The sequence below is a fragment of the Otolemur garnettii genome, unplaced genomic scaffold, assembly GCF_000181295.1.
Source record: "Otolemur garnettii isolate 467f Iridium unplaced genomic scaffold, OtoGar3 scaffold00162, whole genome shotgun sequence".
Taxonomy (NCBI): domain Eukaryota; kingdom Metazoa; phylum Chordata; class Mammalia; order Primates; family Galagidae; genus Otolemur; species Otolemur garnettii.
This window is the reverse complement of record NW_003852557.1, coordinates 918,263-940,523: the sequence shown is the minus strand read 5'-3', so window position 1 is coordinate 940,523 and position 22,261 is coordinate 918,263. Positions and strand designations below refer to the sequence as shown.

Sequence of the window (22,261 nt, the reverse complement as noted above, 5' to 3'; positions counted from 1 at the left end):
AGCACAAAAACATATAACGTACTGTGAAATGTCAAGCAGCTAAATAGTTTGCCTGAGTTTCCGCCGAATGGAAATGTCACGGTGGGCCACCATCACCCCAGACAGAACTCAGGCCACCGCAGTCAGCCCAACTACCGTTTCAATTATAGGATGAGAGTACAGTTTAAACAGCTGTCATCTGTGGGGTGACACTCGGCAAGCAGGGTGTGGTTCGTTTGAACCATTTTACCTCCATTTCACTTGAGGGCGTTTATCAGCTAGGGATCGAGATCCTTACATACTAAATACCCCATTACCAGGTTTCTGCTTAAGAGTCCTCCATAATTGATGCCTGGTAGGCTTTGAAATTACAGAAGTAGGTACTTAGTGCATATGGTCTTTTTATTTTTTAAAATCGAGATCATGTTTAAACCTGGCCTTGTTTTTAATACATTAAGGCCATACGCTGGGAAGTAGACCCATAACTATAATGAATCCAGTGGCCAGATTTTAATGTGTTTTCAAAAATGCATCACTAAGAGCCCGCCTGGGCACTCAGCTAGTTACTAGGGATACAGATTTTTTTCTAAAAAAGAAAAAAAAAAAAAGCTCTTACCACAGAGAAGTTCAAAGAGTGCTATATTCAAATCATTAAAATATAATGTCATGCTATAATGGAGATGTACAAAGGCCCTGGCAAACTCAAAGGAAGATGTGCCAAATTTTGCTTGAAGGGGTCAAGAGAAGCTTCACAGAGGAGGTGGCCTTTGAACTGGGCTGGGAAGAGAAGCAATGCAGAATAATTTTAAGGGCATTAGCTTTGGAGTCAAAGGATCTGAGTTTGTAGCTCTTGCTTTGATAATACTATGTGATCTTGGGATATTACTTGATCTTTCTAAGATACAGAGGTGTCCCTTAGACACCTCTCAAGGTTATTTTAAAAATTAAGTGGGATTCTCATGTAAGCAACACTGGAAGTACTCAATGATTGACAGACAATGAAGATTAACGAGGAAATGAGAAATAGCATGAGCAAAGGTCCCAGGCTGCATATCAGGACAGTCTTAGGGAAGCTGCATGTAGATTTTATTGAGCATGTTATCTGTGATCTACTAGTAATGGCTGCATAGACCTTGAGGTTTAGCAGTCCTGTGAATCTCCCTCCTGGATGGGGGGGTGGGGGGGAGGGTGGGACTCTAGGATTGATTAGGGATGTCTGGCAAAGGCACTGTCATAGAAGCTTCCAAGAGTTGCATATTCTGAACCAGAGAATAGCAAGAAATAGGATGAATGCAGGGCCAAAACTCACAGTTCAAGAGTCACTGGGCACTGCCCTTCTGAATTAGAGAATATTCAAAATTAGATAAACTCTTTCTTTTAAAAACATGCTTATTTTAAGATTTGTAATTATTTTATCTGTTGACTGACTTGCTCATTTATTTGTTTGCTGTTATTCTCTCCTACCCCACTAGACTGTCATATTCTATTATCTACCACAATGCAGCTTCAGAGTAGAAATACTTGTTAAAAGAATGAGTGAAAAAATATAGTTACTAGGCTAAAATCTTTACACTGTAGAATTCTTCATTGTCACTTCTTCACCTTATGATAAGGGTCCTTTGTAATGTGAACATGAACTCTATAACTTTGGAGTAAATGAGTTTCCAGAATCCTTATGGGAAACATAATAATTTGATCTCCTAGTGTATTAATTTTCCTAGACCTACCCCAGACAACAGATATCAGGTGCTTCAAAGAATTAGCATTTTAAAAATTACTAGGGGATCTGATGATTAGGTGTATGAAGCATTCCCCAATAGTACATTATTAAGTGTTCTTAACATAGAAAGCATTCGGTGAAGAGAGCGTTTGAACAGCACAGCAAATCAGAAATAGCTAGGGAGCATCACCAAACATTTACACCTAAGTCCTTGCTCGAACCAACTGAATCAGAGTCTTAGTGCATGGAGGTCCAGGTATGAGCAATTGTAAAACTTTCCTTTAGAGTTTTGGTTAGCAAACACTATGCAACTTCAGGCCAAAGTCTTCCTGAAGGATCCCAATTTTCTAAACAAAGAGGAGTTAATCAACAAAACCAGACTGCACCAAGACATGAGGAGGGCACACCTGTTGGTAACTGTCCTCTGGAAATGGCCAGGCTGGCATGTGATCTAGACTGGTGGGTCTTGGAGAACAGCTTTCCAAGCAGGATATACAAACACATTATTGCAAGGCAGCTTTGAGCCTTAGCTTCAGCACAAATACTATTATACCCTGCCCTGGGTAGACTACATCACTTATATCTCATATCTTTCCAAGCCTCTCAATATGAGTGACCTGTAGACAAACTGGTATGGGTTTAGGTGCAAGAGACCAGAATTTTGGAGGCTCCAGACCCGTATTATGTGGAAAGTAATTGGACAGGTAGTTGGCCCCTGAGATAATTATCTAAGGGACTCTAGTGGGCAAGAGAGTTCGGCATCTTCTGTGTCGCATGAGGGAAGAGATACAGGGCCAGTGGGTGGAAGGAACACAAATAATTCAGTTAAACGTAATCAATGTTACCTGGTTCTTTGTACCCTCCATGAATCCCCAACAATACAAATAAGAAAGAATTACGTTAAATATATGTTCTAACAATGAGAGCTATCCATGGATAAAATGAGTTTGCCTCTTAAAATAGTGAATTCCCATTGCTGGAATTATTAAGCATTGAACAGAATTTGGTGACTTCACAAAAGCAACTCACATCCCAGTGAGTGAGAGGTCAGGGGGACGGTTAGCTTCAATGTGCCTTCTGATGCAGAAATTCTACACAATCTATGATTTCCTTACGGAAATTTCCTCCAATCCGATTCCACAGAGGCTTAGCCTCGGTAAAAGCAAATACATCTCCCACCATAGGTTATTTTTATTTTGTGCTCCCTTCAAAGCCACCTTCGGTCTCTATTTTTGGCCATCCTTTGAGAGGACCCAAGTATACACTTCGCGCGACAAAGCATGTGTTTATTTTGTTGACAGTGAATAATCACATTGCCATCTGCCCCATCTATCATTGCTGATCGTGATAAGTCAATTAATGCCAAGCATTTTCCTTGGCACAGTACAACAGTCGTTATCTGAAGAGCTGTAGATTAATTGCAGTCTTGTCTGCTGAGGTTATTGTAATTGATGGTAATCATTTGCTTTGTTTTATAAAACAGCGTGGCTGTATGACACAGCCAGCAACTGCATTTTTATAAAAATTATTCATGTCCTACATGGAGAACGCCTGGGTGCCTTGTTGGGGGGTGGTGATAAATGAGCATATTCAGGGATTCAAATGTCTCGATTTTTTTTTTTGAGAAGGGAAAATTAACTGTTTTTAATAAGTAAGGCCCTTAGCTTGCTAATCATGCCTAAGTGGTTAGATTAATGTCCAGTAAAAAGTAGGGTATTTTTGAAAAGAAGCAAATACATTAGCCAGGCAAAAGATAATACGGGGAAAGAATCATGCCTGTGGATTAAGTTGCAGTAGTGGGGCTAGGTAAGAAGAAGCTTGCCTTATTTTAGAGAAATTGGACAAATTCCTTTTCAAATCTTTCCTGAAGTTCTTCTTTTCAAAAGGGCAAAGGGGTGCATGGAGAATTGCACCAGCCATGGCCAGATCTTCTTGTTAAATGCATTCAGTGTTCACATGGCTATTTCATTACTGCTGTAAAGTAACGTCAGATGTTTCATGGGCAACGTATTTAGTGGAAGATGTATTTGAATACACACAAAGCTTTTTTTGTTGTTGTTTGTTTTGCTTGCTGTATGCTTAAATTCATTCAGGCATCCATCATGGTGGAAAATTTGCTTGTTAAAGACTTCTGTTATCATTGGAATTATTTTCACTCATCTTTTGGGTCCATTAAGTTATGTTCCTGTGACTTTTTTTTTCCCTACCGATTTCTAAGAAAATCAAAGATTGTGAAACAGATCACTTAAAAATGTTAACTCATGAAAATGTGGGTGAATTCCATACCCACAGAAAAGGCAGCATTTTGAAACACAGTTAAGGGTTAGCAGTCATGGTTTGTTTTGAAAGAATTATAAAAGAACCTGAGCAAGGCCTCATCTCTATAAAAAAAAAATAGAAAAATTAGCTGGGTGTGGTGTCACGTGCCAGTAGTCCCAGCTACTTAGGAGGCTAAGGCAGGAGGATGGCTTGAGCTCAGGAGTTTGAGGCTGTGAGCTATGAGGATGCCACTGCACTCTGACCAGGGAACAGAGTGCTGAGTACTTCTGCTGAGTACTAGGCTCAGAGCTAGACAGGAGTCAGCCCCTAGCTTTGGCCTAGAGAAGCATAAAGTCTACAGAAGGAGTGTCGTATTAATAATACAATGTAATGTGAATTAGATGTGCAGTCTGTTCCAGAAGGGGATTGTGAAATGGCTCTCTCTGGGTCATATTAAGGAGAAAACGGGGGAAGAGCTGTGCAGCTCCCTCTGAAGGTGGAGTAGAAGCACCTTGACCTTTCTCAATTCTGGCCTTGGGAGTTCTCGGATCTGCTCAGAACACATCTGGGGGAGTGAAAAGTCCATGGCTGTTGCTATGGTAATCTAAAGCAGATCTGTTTAATTAAAAGGGAAGACTAATAAAAGTCGTATGTAAAATATGGAAATATGGGGCTTCTCTCTCTGTCTCTCTCAGCTCTGAATCAAAAAAAGAGAAAACAATGATCTCAAAACCAACAACTGCAACTAAACAACAGAAAACGCAGGCTTCGTCCTCTATCAGGAATCAGTTATTGGCATCCTTGAGAGACTGGTTTCATTAAAGGGACACAACGTTTGTAGGAATGAGCAACTAACACCAAATTATCCTGAAGCGTGCTGGGGTAGGAAAGGGCTGAGGAGCCCATCCTGAGCGCCAGGACCACGAAAGGCTGAATGGCTGGTGGGGGGTGCTCAGGCTATCTGATTAGCGCTTTGGGCTTGGCTGGGACCTCCTGGTGAAGATGCTGCACCAGCTGGATCAGAGATTGAGAGGGAGCGAGGACGAGATGTTTGGGAAGTGCAGGTAGTCGGGCATCACATACGCAAAGCTGCTGTGTGCTGTGGTCAAACTGCTCCCTGCCCTGTGATTGGCAATTCCATCTCCCTACCCCCAACCATCACAGCCCCCAGTTAGAGCTTCCCAAAGCCCCTCCTCCCCTCCGAGCCAGAGAATCCTGTAGATTCATCTATTATAAGGGTCCACAAACCATACCCTGTGGACCAAAACCAGCTAAGAATGGCTTACATGTTTAGCTTATTGATGGAGAGAGAGAAAGAGAAAGATCTCGTGTGACCTGCAAAAGCCAAAATATTTACTACCTGGCCCTGCCTTTTTCGTTAACCTCAGTCTATCATGGTACTTCTCACCATGGATTTTGTAACTGTTACTCTCACTTCTGTTGTAACCATAGTTCTTTGTTACTGGGAATTTTTATCTTGATCATTGCTGCATTCACAGCACCTTGTACATCATTGGGCACATGGGGGGGGGTCAATAAATATTTAATGAATGAAGGAATAAATGATAGTGGCAAACCCTTAAGGACAAGAACTTGGTCATCATTGTATGCCACATACCTAGCAAAGCAACGGACATATAGCAAGTGCTCCAGTGATGTTTGTGGAATGAGTCATTCAATCCCTGAATCAATAACTCAGTCAACTACTAATGCCTACTACTAAAAGCCTACTATAGGCTTTTTCTTCCTGGAATTCTAAAGAGCACTGTACTCATTGATTATATGGGAAATACAGAGCCCCTTTTAAATCATAGAGGGAATGTCTTGATAAAGGCTATTCGAAGCATCAAATGCCTTTAGAAACTAAAACAAACTGTGGTATATGTACACCATGGAATACTATTCAGCCATAAAAAAGATAGAGACTTTACATCTTTTGTATTAACCTGGATGGAATTGAAATACTTTCTTCTCAGCAAAGTATTACAAGAATGGAAAAGAAAATATCCAATGTGCTCAATACTGATATGAAGCCAGCAGACAATCTAACTCATGCACATGTAGGAGAAAAACTGATTTCAGTTCAAGTTGTGGAGAGGGGGACCAAGCGGGGAAGGAAAGGGAGGGTGAGGGTGCTCCCACTCACTGAGCACAATGTAGGGGTGTATGGCAGACAGTTTGGGTGCAGTACCCAACTACAATGGGGACTCTACCTAACAAATTCAAACATTGTGACTTGGTTGTTTGTGCCCTCACATTAACCTGAAATTAAAAAACAAAAAAGAGACAAAGTGGTTTTTTGCACAGTTACCACTAAGACATGTTCTGGGATTTCTCTGGGAAGGGACTGTGCTTTGAGAAATTCAGATATAGTTTTTATGAGGCATCAGCTTTGCCCTGTCCCAAAGGTGGCAGAGGACACAAAAGGATTGAGCCACCAAGTGCTACCCTGGAGGGATTTCCGATCCACCAGAGGGACAAGGCACAGGCTTGAGTCAATTCCTGTGTAGTCACCCCCGTGGGTGGCTGCAGAATCTTACTGCCAAGCCCCAGCCATCCTTCACATGCTTCATGATTTCCCGCATCCATGCATCCAGTTCACAATTATTGATCGTGTGCCCTTCATGTGCTACAGTGAATAAAACAGATTAAAACAGATTGGTAAGGTGCTTACATCCTAGTGGGAGTAGACAGGTAGTAATAATAAGCAAAATAAATGCGTAAATAAATATACATCAAGTCAGAATATGATTAATACTTTGGGGACAGAAACAGAGTGTGTCAGAGGATGAGGAGCAGAAGGAGGGAATTACAAGCATAAATAGGGTGGCCACTGCAGGCCTCACGGAGAAGATGGCATTTGTCAGGTTGTCCGTGGAGACAGGCTAGGGAAGAACATTCCAGCCAGAGGCAATAGCCAGCAGCGTGGTTTTGAGGAGGGAGGGAGGTGCGAGCCTTCAAGGAAGAGCAGAAGTGGCCTGAGCACTTGTGCAAGTGGTAGAGGGTGAGGTCAGGGAGGTGAGAGTGGGGCCCAGGGCTCCCACAGACCATGCTCTCTACGTGGACCTCCTAGGACTTCAGCTTTTACTCTGAGTAAATTGCAAAGACCAATGACATACATTCTCCCATTTGATCACCAAACACTAGCTCAGTAAGGTTGCTCTTAACGGTATCTCCTTACCTGGGGGAAATAAGGCCCAAGACCATCCAGACAGTGAATGACCAAGCTTGGTCTTCTGATTCACAGCATTGCATAGGGTAGGCCAGTGATTTTCAACTGGTGTGCCATGCCAAATTTTTAAAGATAATTGATTAAATTATTTTTGAAAGAAGTTTAAAGCCCATAAGTATATTCTTTTTTTTAACTTTTTTTTTTTTTTTTTTTGGATCAACATAAAGGTGCCATGGAAGTTTAGCTATAGGTTCCAGTGTGCTGGGAGATTAAAAAAAAAATGTTGAAAAACACTGTTACAGGTCAAGGTTTATCCATGAACCCAATGATCAGGATTGTTCATCTACTCTGGGCCCTGGGCCAGTGAGGAAATTCTAAGTCTGATAGGCCCTAGGGCCTGCCTTTAAGGAGTCTGCAGTCTAGCAGAGGATCCTGTCTTCCCAGTCAGACTGTTAATCCCCTGCAATCACAGAGTACTGTTGTACTTTTTAATATCCCCCTATATGCATAGTGAGCACCGGGTAGATATTGCTGAACAAGGAGATTAAATGAGTAAATGAAGATAATTTAAAAGACTAAAGCTTTAAAAGGGCCTAAATTACACTCAGCATATCATGAATTAAATTCTGTAGTCATAATAGCAAGCCTAATAAAGTCGGTGTCAATATTAACAGAAGGTTTAGAATGTTTATGTTAAAGTATCCACCAATGCAAGGTAAGTGAAATTCTTCAGGGTACCTGGGAGAAGTAATGGAACAATTTAGAGCCTGTGCTGGAATAATTCATTTAGAGTCTTCTCTTCAGCCCTGGAAATACTCCCAGGATCAGACTAGAGAGCTTGTCTTTGCCAATGCTAGAAGCCAAAGTTCTGGATTCCAGGAGCCAGTCCCACCCAGAAGGAGCAGACTGGCCTTCCAGAAGCAAAGCACACAGAAGTCAGGTGGTGGGAGGGCACATTATGGCAATGCCAGCCAGCAGATGATAACTCTGATCTAAAGATAGGAAGTTTTCCATTTGCACATTTTCTACTTACTTCTTGGAAAGGACAGCCCAGTCAAGTCCTTCTGAAATTCGAGGATTAGGTAGACATAGCAGAGCAGCCTAGGAGAGAAGACTTTGCATCTGAAACAACCAGTGTGGTCAGCTCATCATCCCATTGACTCCATTGTTAAGATGCATTATGCATAGAAATGTCTTAACACAATAATTAAGAAAGTGCAGTGAAGGCTGTATTAATCAGTTTGATGTAAGTATTATAAATTGTACATAAAACCAGTACATTGTACTCCATAAATGCATTAATGTACAGCTATGATTTAATTTTTTTAAAAAATGCATTATGTAGGCCAGATGCAGTGGCTCAGATCTGTAATCTTAGCACTCTGGGAGGCTGAGATCAGTGGATTGCTTAAGCTCAAGAGTTGGAGACCAGCCTAAGCAAGAGCTAGACCCCATCTCTACTAAAGATAAAAAGACTATCTGGGTGTTGTGTTGTGGTGGGAGCCAATAGTCCCGTTACTTGGGAGGCTGAGGCAAGAGGATCACTTGAGCCCAAAAGTATGAGGTTGCTGTAAGCTATGACGCCAAGGCACTCTACCAGCGCAACAGAGTGAGACTCTGTCACACACACACACACAAAAAAAATAAGATGCAGGCCTATGCCTGCCAGATGGCATCATGACAGCCACCAGCCTCCTCCACTCTCATCTCCCCTCTGAAGTTTCATCTAAAGCAGGAAGGGAGGTGTCACGCTATAAAGGCATTATTAATGACAGGCAGATTATATGACAAAACAATACTAAAGGCATGCATTAACTGGAACTCGATCAGACCCAACTGTCACCATGGAGACCACAGCTGTTAATCACTTCATGAGTGTTAAATGAGGCCTTTGGGTAGTTAATAACTAAGGACTCCACAGTTAGAGTGCCACTCACAACATTCCCATAAACCAGCTGACTGCTTTCCAAGTCGCAAGACTATAATCCATTGTATAAAAAGGTTTTAAATGAGAAGGACCTATTCATGGCTACTCTGATGACTCTCAGCAGTTCATGAAAATTGGTAGGGATTCCATGAAAGACGACATCTCCTACTTCAGGGTGTAATCCTAGACTTGGAAAGAGCAAGTCTACTGAAACCCTCCATCTAAAGTGACAGTGTTGGAGGTACCTTGAGGTCATCTCTTCCAGTGCACCGACTATATGTACAAAGGAAAAAGCAAATACCAAAAAAGGCAAGAGATATGATCACCAAGATTTAGTGGCAGAATTAGGACCAGAACCCACATGTCGTGCCTCTTAATTTGGAACTTTAAATATTTTAAATAACATTTAAAAATTCTGTCAAATTCCAGGACTCAAAAAAATGTTTTAAGTCATCTGATTTAGTTGTCCGGTAAAGCAAGTATAAGCCCCAAGAATCAGATTTCTTGCATTTGTGAGCAAAGCCCCATCACAAGGGCCTCTGTAGGGTGAGCCTGAGGACGGCAAACACATTGGCAGATGATTTTACAAACATAAGCAATGATGTGTATCCTTGAGAAAAAGGGTCTAGAAGTCACAAAATCACCCCCTTCCCTAAAAGACCATCCCTGTGATAGCAAGCCGTAATAGTGCTTGATTGAGAGAACTGTGGACATTAAAAATTGGGAAAATGGAAAATGAAATGCCTTCAAGATGCTTCCCTGGTCTCAATATGAAACGGCAACCATACTGTGGCATTAAGAACCTAAGAATACAAGCAATGCTTTTGTGCAATTCGAATCCCCTCGCCCACACTCCCCAATCACCCTCCAGAACAGCTCCGTAATATTAAATCTGAGTAATCTAGATAATAATGTTGCAAAATTAAATCATTAGATGTCTAGCCGCTCCATGGATGTGCTGCTCTACAATTCAAAATAAAGCCGTTTAAAACTCCCGGATTCATTTGCTCTGACATATCGATAAACTTTTGCTGAAACAAAGCTAATCATCTCAATGGTGCCGACTTAATTGCTCGCCAGTTGACAGATAATAAACAGACCTGAGGATTAAAATATGAACTAATTACTGTACTCAATTCCATTTACTTGATTTCATGTTCCATTAATTTTCCTTTTTGCTTCATTTCGGGTAGAAGCCTTGGATTTATGGTTGCCCCAAGTGAGTTATGCCACTTAGTTGCCTGTGGCATGCTCATCTTCAGAAATGGTTGGAAAGGGCAGAATTCTGGGCAGTAAATATGTAGCCGAAGCAGCCTAGGATATAGTAAGTGGAGGTAATTATCCACTCCCAAATACCAGCCAGAATCAGCCTCTATAAATCTATCCCCAAGTCAGCAGTAAAAGGGCAGCAGTAGGGCTAGTCTCATGATTATTCATTGGCTTTGCTTGTTAGAGACAGTCTCCAGAAGAAGTGGTCCTGGAAGGAGGCCATAGGAAAGCAGGGACGGGCACCTGGGTGGGAGGGAAGTCCATTTGACTAAGAGTCAGGTGCTTGGACCATCAGACAGAGGGCAACATTTTTGACCTATGAGATCTCTGCCTCTCTGACACTTACTAGCTATGCGATCTTGCTAAATGCCAAAGTGTGGCAAATCACTTAGCCTTTTTAACTGTGAAATGGGTTAATAATGCTTGTCATATGTAGGTTATAGGGGAATTGTGCAGTGCAAAACAACTTTCCCGCAGTAGGGCTTTTTAAGCCATTAAGGGCCACACAAGTATTGGCCGTCTCAACTGCTTTCCAGATAAGACATGTTAGGATGATGATAATGAAGGATAGGAAGACTACCAGCATCTGTAATTTACTGAGCATGTAGAATGTCCCAGGCATTGTGCTTAGAGCCCTATTACACCCAGTCCTCATGACAAACTTGTGACCTAGCATTTATTAGCATAATTTTATATACAAGGAAAAGAAACTCAGAGAGGTTAAAGAACCTGCCTTCAATCATATGGCGAGTACAGGGAAGAGGACTCAGGTCTCTGGCTTTAGTTATGCACTGGGTGACTGTAGACCAGTCACTTCAACTCTCTGGCTATTCCTCTCTCGGTCAACGATTTTCCACCGGTGGTGTGCCGTGAGAGGGTCTTAGGTGTGTCATGTCAAATGTTTAAAGATCATTAATTATTTTCAAAAGATATTCCAAGCACAGTAATTATATTCTTTTTTTAACTCTTTTTATCAATATAATTTAAGTGCGCCATGGAAGTTTAACTACAGGTTCAAGTTAGTGAACCATGAGATAAAAAAAAAAAAAAGGATGAAACACTGGTCTAGATAGATGGCTGCTCGATCACAGGTTAAGTCTTTTCTCTGTAATCCTAAGTGCCCTCTTATGTTACATGAGATGATCATTCAGCTCCTCCCAGTTCTACATCAGCTGTAAGAATAGTCTCTGCCCTTAGGACAGGAGTCTATTTCTCCAAGAGGCACAGTAGTGACGTAAAAGGCAACACCGCATCCTTCCGTATGTCTGCTGAGGGCCACAGTTTTATCCCCCTCCCTTCCCAGACAGACAGCAACTGGGAAGTGACATACAGCTGTAGTTCCATTTTTTCTCTCTCTTTTTTCAACTATAATAAGCGAGGGATCCTGTATCTGTAGATTTGTGTATTAACACATCTATTTGCCTCTGCGAAGCCTGAGTAACTATACTCCTTAGTCTTGGAGGTCGCTTGGGTAAATTCATTATCTTGTTTGGGGTCTATCTGCTAAGCTAGAAATTTCTGGATTCAGCCTTGGAAATGAATCCTGCAGGAGCCATTTGGCAAAATGAGCTTAGCCAGGAGGTTTTAAATCACGCTCACAGCCAGGAAAAGGGGAAAGACCTAGGGGCCACCGGATATCCGCGTCAGGACCTGATGTCCCCGTACCAGTTTTTCAAAGCAAAAATTGTGTCTGCTTCAGGAAAGACTAACTGTGTGTGGACCTAAATGGCCACCTCAGAACAGCTGCTGTTTTTGTAAGGTTCTCTGTGAGGGGTCAAGTTTGTCCCGCCTGCTGCACCTGCCTCTTCAGGGCTGATGTGTTCCCCTTCCCCAGGTGAGAAGCCATGGCCAGCTTGCATGAGCAGCTGTTAATTGGAGAGGTGGAAATCGGTGAAATTATGCATGCCCGTGTTTGAATCCTGGCTGTATCTGCTGTGACCCCGGGCGAGTTGCTCACCTCCCTTCTGCCTCAGTTTCCTCATTAAGGAGACAAGAACAAATGATGCTCATGCCACAGGGTGGTTCCCCAAGCTTTACTAAAGTATAGCTTACATACAAAAACAACTCAGCACTTTAAACTGTACAGCTTCATGCATTTTCACAAAAGCATAGTTGTATGACCCCCAGCACAATGATGTGGAATACTTTCATCACCCCCCCAAACGTTCCCATGTCCCTCTGTCACCAATCCCCTCCCACCCTGGGCCCTGGCAACGCTGATCTGCTATGACTGTCTTTGCCTTTCTTGAATTTTCCATCCGTGGACTCGTACCTACACGGCCTCTTTTGTTTTACTTTTGTAGTTATCACATGGTAAAAATTGTTTTTTCTTTTAGCGTACAGTTCTCTATAGTTTAACGCACGTGTAGGTTTGGATAACCATCATCACAATCGGCATACAGGACAGTTCCACCCTAGAGAGTTGCTTTAAGGATTAAGAGGATCAATCTCTGAAAAGTGCTCAGAACAGTGCCTTGCACGTGCATGCTCCAAAGCGATCGCTTTTATCAGCATTGGCAGGCTTCTTTGAGCTCCATCTTCCAGGGTCAGCACGTCTAGCCTCCATCCCATCTAACAAGCATCCACCCTGGTGTCTGTGCAGGAAGCAAAATTCTTAAAATTCACCTCTGCAGTTGTGAGTTGGTTCCAAATACCTTTATTCGAAGATGGGTCCGGGGCCTTTTGCTGATTGCGGTTTCCTTGTCAATGTCAGTGCTTCCTGCAGTAGGACGTCCTGGAGCCAGAGGCTTCTCCTTCTTTAAAGAGAGATTTATTCACTGCTATAGTTTGACTGTGTGGCCTCCAAAAATCAGGTGTTGCCAATTTGATAGTATGGAGAGGTGGCATCTTTAAGACTAATCACTGCCAGGGCTCTTCCCTCCTGAATAGGATTAAACCTCTTTCTTTTTTTTTTTTTTTTAATTTCACAATATTATGCAGGTCCGTGTGTTTTGGTTACATCAATTGCTTTTGTACAGTTTGATTGATGTTATAAGTATGCCCAACCACCCAGATAGCGTGCATTGTCCCTGGTAGGTGGGAGTTTCCCCCTCCTCTCCCGCCCCTCCCACCTGCCTGCTTTCTGTTGAGTTTTACCACCACATGTGCACACGGGCCTTGATTGATTAGTGTCAATTAGGATAGTACATGTGGTGTTTGTTTCTGCATTCTTGCCATACTTCACTTAGAAGGGTGGTGACTAAGTTCGATGCAGGTTGTTACAAAAGGTAACGTTTTTCATGGCTGAGGAGTACTCCGTGGCATACACGTACCCATCATGTATGGACGGGCCCTTGGGTTGATTCCACATCTTTGCAAATGTAAATGGTGCTGCAAATAAATATTCAAGGGCATGTGAATTTTTGATAAAATGACTTTTTTTTTCCTTTTGGTAAATACCCAATAGTGGGATCACTGGGTCAGACGGCAGGTCTATTTTTGGTTGTTTGGATTAAGGCTCTTATAGAAGAGGCTTTATGGAGCCTTTGACCAGCTTGCCCTTCTGCCCTCTACCATGTGAGAATGCTGCATTTCTCCCCTCTGGAAAATACAGCCTTCACCAGACAACTGAATATGCTGGTCCCTTGATCTTGAACTTGCTAGCTTCCGGAACTATGAAAAATAATCTTCCATTCTCTCTAAATGACCCAGTCTCAGGTATTCTGATGTCACAGCACAAGAGAACTAAGACATTTGAGCCTGCACACGACAGTCCCTGCTAACACCAGTTTAGGATTTGGGGGGAAACTCATGAGGTTGAGGTCCCACCAGGAAGTGCCCTCCTCACCCTGGCCTCCAGGTGGCACCGTTCCCTATCCCCGGATGGCACCTCATTCTTACAAAAGGCTCCCGCAAATTGAACATTTCTCCATTCCCTTGAATCTGAAGCAAAGCCTACAGCTGTCTAGCCAGGATAATCCCCTGCCCCGGTTTGCCAGCATAGTCAAGGGAGACACCAGTTAGTCCTGGAGTAATTCTAAGAGCCCCTCTTCTCACTGTCAAAAGTGCCCTGGTTTGTACTGTAGATCGTATGATCACCCTAGGTCTGGATGACCTTAGGCAAGCCCCTTAATCTGTCTGGATCTTTTCCCTCATCCAGAAAATGAAAGGATTGGAGTAGCTCAATCGGGCCCTTCCAGTGCCAAGAGGCCTGTGGACATACAATCTTCTTACATAAATGTATCATCACATATAACACTGACTGAGAGAACATGGTGCTATGGGGAGAGTCAGGAGCTCTGACGTGTAATAAAATCTTTATATTGGAGAGGGTCCCCGGAAGATCGAGTTACACTTTGTAAATAGCCACCCTCACTCATACCTCCTTCAAGGTAAAATCTTGGGAAATTAAGTCATTTCATAAGACACCAAAAATTAAAGCTCAGATTGTTCTGCTCACTGGGGTACGTGACCTTTTCTTGCTATGACGTTTATACTATTGAACCTCCTCCTCCTGCCCCTGCTGGCATCACCATACAACAGCACATGCACACACAGGTGTGCATATACAGACACATGCGTGTGCACACGCACACACTTCAGTCATTCAGCCACCTCCTGGGTAAAACGTCCCATGGTTAATAAGGCATTCTCCTAGAGACTGTGTGTTCCCCTTAAACCATTTTTGTTTTGTATATTTTAATTACAAGTTAAACGATCTCTCTGCACGGAGCACCCCTAGGAAGAAACCCCAGGAATTATCATCATCCACTCAGGCTTTGTTTCAGTTCTGGTCTTTAGAGAGCCAGAACAGCAAGAAGATTCTGTCACCTTCAACTCCTCAGACATCCCTATTGATGTCGGCGTTTAGCCTCCTTTGCCATCAAACAAAAGGCAAAGTGTTTCTGCTCCAAAAAGCAGTTGCAGGCTTTGCTTTAAAAACCTCTGGGGCATCCAAACACTCAATCCCACAAAGCTCTAGTGCAGCTTCTGGAGTATTCATTTAGCTTGATTTACATTACTTTAATTTTCTTAGGGGTGTCTTTACTAGCTGGAGGGTGGTTTCTCTTTTCCCTCTTAATTAAAGAACACGTTGATTCCAAAGCACTCAGAACAAAACCAGCCCCTTTCATACCCGATGCCTCTCATCCCTTTCCCATTGCTCTCTTCTGAGTGCGTTTTCCCTCATCACTGCACCTGCCTTCTCAAACTGGAAACCAGACAGGATTATGGCAAGACGTGTCTCCCAGTGGAACCAGCCAGCCCTGGGTTCCAACTTATTCAATTTCCTGGACCAAGTGGCAATTTGGGGAGGACCAGGGAGTGTTGTCTCTAGCTCATCAATAGGGAAGCTGTATCCAGTTAGTGCAATAAGTGAGTGAGGTGATAGCTATCCAGTTATTTAACCAGGTTGATTTAAGCATTCCACATTGTAAAACAAGTTACCACATTGTATCCCATAAATGCATATGGTTATGATTTAATAAAAAATTAAAAAAGAAGAATTCAAGGAACTGAGCTAAGAACTACGCTAGCCTACGACTGTCTGGATGAATGAACCCTGCCACTGTCCTCTGGGAGCTCAAGTTCCTTAGGGCATCTTAGGGAAAGTCCTTTGGAGTGCAAATAACAGAAACTCACTCAAATGGGGTTAGGCTATGAGGTGAATTTTCTGGCTGGTCTTTGGGATATGTCATAGGACTCAAGGGCAACTGGGCCAGTGGAGGAACTGGGAACCAGAACTGAAGCAAGCTGACAGTGCAGAACTAACTCCTGCTCTCCCCTTCCTCATCTCCACGTGCTGCCTTCTCTCATTTTCTCCACCAGCTGTGGATTCTTGGATTCTCTGTGCTTGAGGAAGGCAGAAATAGCCCCCCTGTCAGCTTCCAAGTTTATGTCCATTTGGATTAAGATCTTCCTGGATTGACTGGGTCTTCCCCCAACGCCACCTTCTTCCAAGAAGAGATTTGATTTTCTCATCTTAGATCTGACATTCCCTGTGACCCATTCAGCTATACATGTGAGATGAGGTCATGGAATGGAGATAAATGGGTCTCAGTTACCTGCCTGTGGAGTGGGAAACGTAGTTATCTAGAGAAGGCCGGTGCCATAAGCTATGCAAACAGCCCAAAAGGTGGCTACTGTGGTGGGGAAGGCGCATGGTCCTATTCTGATCAGACAGACAAAATCCACAAGCTCAAATGCTATCAACACATCTGACTGAGGTCTGGGGGTTGGAGAAAGGCTTTCTGACATCTCAAAAGAGAAGTACTACATATGAATGGCTGAAATAGGATGATAGCATCCCAGACAAACAAGAATATCACACCTTCAGGGAAAGACTCACTGCAGGTGGTCCATAATGTGCACCCAAAGAATTTAGCATCTTGGAATTGAGTGTTACAACAGTCTTACTCAACATAGGGACATCAGAGGCATGCCCCAGCCTTGTCACGCGTCTTCCAGCCTGCTACCATTGTTCTTTCTCTCTCTCCTTCCATTCTGCCAACCCATGCATCTCTTGGCAGGCTCCATTGAGATGCCTAGGGTTTAGCATTAAGCAAATACTCCTTTGAGAGCAAACACACATTGTTTAGGATTTCTCAAGTGAGAAAAATGGTAGCAATAATAATATCAACCTCAGAGGGCTGCTGTGTGGATAAACGAGATGGTGGGAGGTAGAGAACCTGGGCTCTGAGTCCAGCACAGAGTTGGTTTCGAGAATGCTTTCTTCCAGCTTCTTCCCTTTCTGCTTTCTTCTCCTGTAGTAAACTGGTGGGATGGCATAGATTAAGGAAAAAGATGCACATATTAAAATCGGTGGTCTAATGTAGGAACAGAATATTTCCGCCAATTACACAAAAATTACATCATCAATGCTCTCACCTCTTATCTCATTGTAAGTTTCCAGAACTCAGGGGAAAACAAAGAAAAGGAATTTTTGTTCCCAAGGACTCATTGACTGGGATCTATTTTCACTTCCATGGTATTAAGTCTGTTAGGTGTGAGCCATCCTACGTAGCCAATATTCCTAGGTCTCTGTTATCCACCTCAGTCACAGACCATCTTATCTGTAGCAGGTGATTAGTCTATAACAACTATATCTGGTAATCTGTCCCTTCCCTAGCACTAAAACAACCCAAGGACTTATTTTGGCCCTTGTATTGACTCACCTTCATAAGAGACCCACATCTAAGACACTTTCCAAAAACCTTTTTAATATCTAAGGCCAAGATATCCCCACTGGGATAGTTTTCCCATTATTCATGTTTTGAAAAATGTCAACAGGTTAGAAACACACAGCTTTCTTGGGCAGAGGCTGAGCTTCCTCAACGTTGCAGGTTATAGTATTCAATTTTCATGCTCGTTATAATTAAAAGAAAAGTTCAGTTACAGCAGACCTTTAATATTGAAGATGCATTTTTTTTCACACTGGCATGTATTTGATTTTTAAAGGAAAAAATTATTTGTTTGACTTAAGAGCTGAGGGTCAGGGTTAAATTTGCAAAACAGCAACTTCTTTAGCTATGGCATGACTCGAGTGATTGCAAATACACACTAATCCTTTTAACCTCCCTTAAGCCCCTGGTTGTTGTTGTTTTTTTTTCCTGGCCATATTTATAAGACATTTCTAACAGGAAATCATGGCCCAAAAGTTTAGTGAAAGAATCCAACTCAAGAAAATAGATTCCAATATCACAAGTGTTTGACAAAGTTTGACCACTGCATCTAATACCTTCCTCATCACAGAAACAGAAGAATGACTAATCCAGAATAATAAATAATCCCCTAAACTCTATGTAATGATTTAAATGATTTCTCCTAGACTCATATTTGAGTTACTGCTGATGCTTCCTAGGCACTGGGGCACCCACTTGCTCCCTGGATCTGGGGGATGTGTGTGTATATTGAAGGTTTAAGGTGATATAGAAGAAAGGTGGATAGAGCAGCTGGCGGGTGCCAGAGGAGAAGGCAGGCTGCTGTTTTTTATGAGAAGTTCAAAGTAGGCATCACTGGAAAGGTGGTGTTTGAGTGAAGCATAAAGTAAGTGAGAGAGAGGACCGTGAAGGCAGCTGAAAGAGCAGTTTCCCCACAGGGAGCAGCTGTTGCCAAAGCCTGACTGCGTCATGTGCTTAGAGTGTTTGAGGGACAGAACGGTGGTTAGTGGGGCCAGAGGCCAGGCAAGGGGGAGACCGGGCAGGCTGCATGGGTCAGGGTCAGGACTTTGGTTTTCCCTCTGATCACCTAGAGTCATCAGAGGGTTCTGAGCAGAGGAAGGCATAGTCTGATCATGCCAAGTTCATTTCCACACTAGAGCTGTTTGCTGTCCCTAGAACACTCTTCCCCCGGGTCTTTTCATGGCAGACTCCTCACTGTTACGATCTCAGTCAAAACCATCCCTAACCACCCAGTCACTCACCATCACATCACCTATTTTAATTCTCAGCTCCACACCCAACTGATGATTTTTCTTGTTCATTTATCCATTTCTTTATATATTTTTTTCTATCTCCTTTCACTAAAAAGCAAGCTCTACTCATTCCAGTCCTTCTGAGTGTGGGCAGGACTTAGTGACTCCCTCCCAAAGAATGGCAAGTAGAAAGGGGGAAGTCACTCTGCAGAGGAGGAACCTGGCAGGCACCACCTGGCCCCGGTGATCAGCGCAACCTTCACCCGGGACATCACGTGGATGTCAGGTGTCCCTGATACTAGAAGATGAGAACAGCACTGTGAGGCATCCCCAAAATCCCCAAGGCCAGGATAATCAGGAGAGAGTGTCAGACAAATACAAGCTACAAGACAGTCAGGAATAATATCTGACTGTCCTGAAAATCATCAAAAACAAGGGAAGACTGAGCAACTCACACAGATTGGAGGCGACTCGGGAGAACTCGATGTTTGTGAGATCCTAGATTGGATGGGGGGCCGTGGGGGAGACATAAAGACCAGTAGAATCTGCATCTAGTCTGTAGTTGAGTTCATGGTCTTGCGTAATGTTAATTTCTTAGTTTCGATAAAAGCCCCGCAGGGTTATATAAGATGTTTGCCTTAAGGGAAGACGGATGAAAGGTACACACAGACTTCCCACACTGTCTTAACAGCTCGCCGTGAACCCAGAATTGCTTCCAAAGAAAAGTCTTATTTATTTTTTTAGAAAAGTCTTTTTAAAAAAACAAAGCGAGTTCTGCCACATTGAGGATATTTTCTGTTTTCTTTTTCACTGTTTACAATGGTAATAGGCACTCAGTGAATATTTGATAAATGAATGGGTGACATATTCCCCAGAACAGAAAAACAAACACCACATATACTAATAATTTGGAACTAATCAATGGGCACACGGGGGCCACAGAGAAGTAAAAATTGCTGGAAATCAAGCATCAGAGAGGAGGGAGAGCAGAGGGATAAAAACCCACCTAACAGGTGCCACTAGTCAGGGGATAGGCACAGCTGTAACTCTGAGCAAAGCATTATAAAAGCTATCTATGGGGCAGTGCCTGTGGCTCAGTGGATAGGGAGTCAGCCCCATATACCGAGGGTGGCAGGTTCAAACCTGGCCCTGGCCAAATTGCAACAAAAAAAATAGCTGGGTGTTGTACCAGGTACCTGTAGTCCCAGCTACTCAGGAGGCTGAGGCAGGAGAATCACCTAAGCCCAGGAGTTGGAAGTTGCTGTGAGCTGTGTGACCCCACAGCACTCTACCAAGGATGATAAAGTAAGACTCTGTGTCTACAAAAAAATAATAATAATAATAATTAAAGCTATCTATGTAACAAAAACATCTGTACCACCTTAATATTTTGAAATTATAAATAAAGGGAGGAACAGTCAGGAAACTCAATCATGACATTTTAAAAACATTAATGAAGCAAGTGAAGTGCTTTGCCAAGTTCAGAGTAGATTGCAAGTACCTGCTTACAAATATGAGGAAATGTTATTTTCCCATCTCGCTTATTAAAATGGGAAACAACAGCCTACTTTCTGAGGCACAGCTACAAAAAGTGACAGCTTAGCCCAGGACCAGTGTACGCTGCTGCGTAAGACCAGGCCACTTCTGGGTAGCACTGACATGTGGCCGTCTCTGTTCATAAAGGTCTTCTGAATCAAAAGCTCTGAGACAAGAAAAACTTCAGTTACACGTAAATATAAAATCATCTTGGTGACATCTTATTTATCTGGGTTCATTAAAAATGTGTGGGATACAGCTCCTACCCCACAGCTGATGATTACTCTGAACACACTTGCCAAAGCCCAGCAAGACCTTTCTTCCTGAAGAACTAAAAGCGAAAGCAAGAGATGATCTCCACTCCTCTTCCCCTCCACCTTCCTCCTAAACGCCAACCACTCTGCGAAAGGTGTCCTTAGAACCCTACGGTAGAAGATTATCCATCCCTGAGGAGTCATGGCTTCTAGAAATGCAAGTTCTCCTTTTCCAAGAAGTGTGAAGGCACCAAGGTGTGACTCTGAGACATTTGTCATACACTCACGATACCCATCCATCTGTCCATCCACCCGCTCATCTATTCGGCCAACAGGGAAGGCGCTGATAACACAGGCAGACCACTACCTGAGAACCAGAAGACATGAATGCCGGTCCTACCTGTGCCAACAAGTGTGTCATCAAAGTTCATGTCCCCTTTCCGAGCCTCTCGTCTATCAAACGAGGGTGGTTGTTTGGAAAATCTCTGTCTTTTTCTGGCTCATTTCCAGATACATGTTAAATATTTTTAAGGGCTCTGTCACAGTAGGGGAACAGAATACATATAGGATGTGTTCTGTGCTTTCCAAAAGCTACCAGTTGAGGTGGAGAAGAAACATATACTTGGGAGAGGGAGTTAACCACACAACACGCTAGAGGCTGAGGTGGAGACAGATGATGCTACAAAACTTTTTTAAAAGGAGACCAGGGTGTTTCCTAGAGTAGTTTAGGTCAACCTCTTAGAGAAAGTAGGACTTGTTCCAGACTTCAAGAGTCCATCAGATTTTGGCTCGGCACCCATAGCACAGTGCGTACGGCATCAGCCACATGCACTGAGGTTGGCAGTTTTGAACCCGGCCTGGGCCAGCTAAAAACAACAGTGACAACTGCAACAAAAAAATAGCCAGGCGTTGTGGTGGGCACCTGCAGTTCCAGCTACTTGGGAGGTTGAGGCAAGAGAATCGCTTAAGCCCAAGATTTGGAGGTTGCTGTGAGCTGTGACGGCAGAGCACTCTACCAAGGGTGACATAACGAGACTCTATCTCAAAAAAAAAAAAAAAAAAAAGATTCCATCAGATTTATAGAAAAAGAGAACTAAAGAGTCACTCCCACCCTCCTCCCTAAAAACCACATTTCTTTACTCCTCCAGGCCTTTGCATAGGCGGTTCCTCGGTCCAGGAGTCTCCACCCTCCCACCCTGCCTGTCTGCCTATCAAACGCTTTTTACTCCTCTCCTCTTCTCGGACTCAGTCCAAACGTCCACCTCATCTACAAAGACCTTTCTGTGCCCCCTGCCCCACCAGAGCCACCACTTCCACCCCGGGTAGGGTTACTGGCTTTTGAGGGCTCTCACAAAACGTGTAAATGTGCTCACACTACCCATCACATTTTTTTTATCCCTAAAGGGTCTTCCCATCCCCAAGATTGTTTAGAGTCCCTGTCTTTCTTATCTCTCTGTCCCCAGCAAAGAACACAATGTCGGGTAGAGAGCAGGCACTCTGTAAATAATAAATAAATGCACACATGAACGAACAATGTGAATAAGGACTACGGGGACAAGCCCCAGACCAGATACAGCTGGACATCAGCATCTGCCTTCTATTCAAGTCTGAGGGGCAGGCACACAGGACGGAGGGAGAGAGATCTCAAGAGAACAAGGGGCTCTCGATGAGGGAATGCACCCTCCCTGGCTCTGTGAGAATGAGACCAAAAATGATTCTTCACCTAACCTCCAGCAAGTGGCTACTGGGTGCCTCCTACGTGCGAACTCCATATCCTACAGAACGCATGGAGACA

At 43.2% G+C, this 22,261-nt stretch overlaps 1 protein-coding gene across 1 annotated transcript in view; it reads left to right on the top strand.

Annotated features, from left to right (window-relative positions):
• CA10 (carbonic anhydrase 10) overlaps nucleotides 1–22,261 on the top strand; it is a 505,702-nt gene that overhangs the window by 401,978 nt on the left and 81,463 nt on the right. The window lies entirely within an intron of this gene.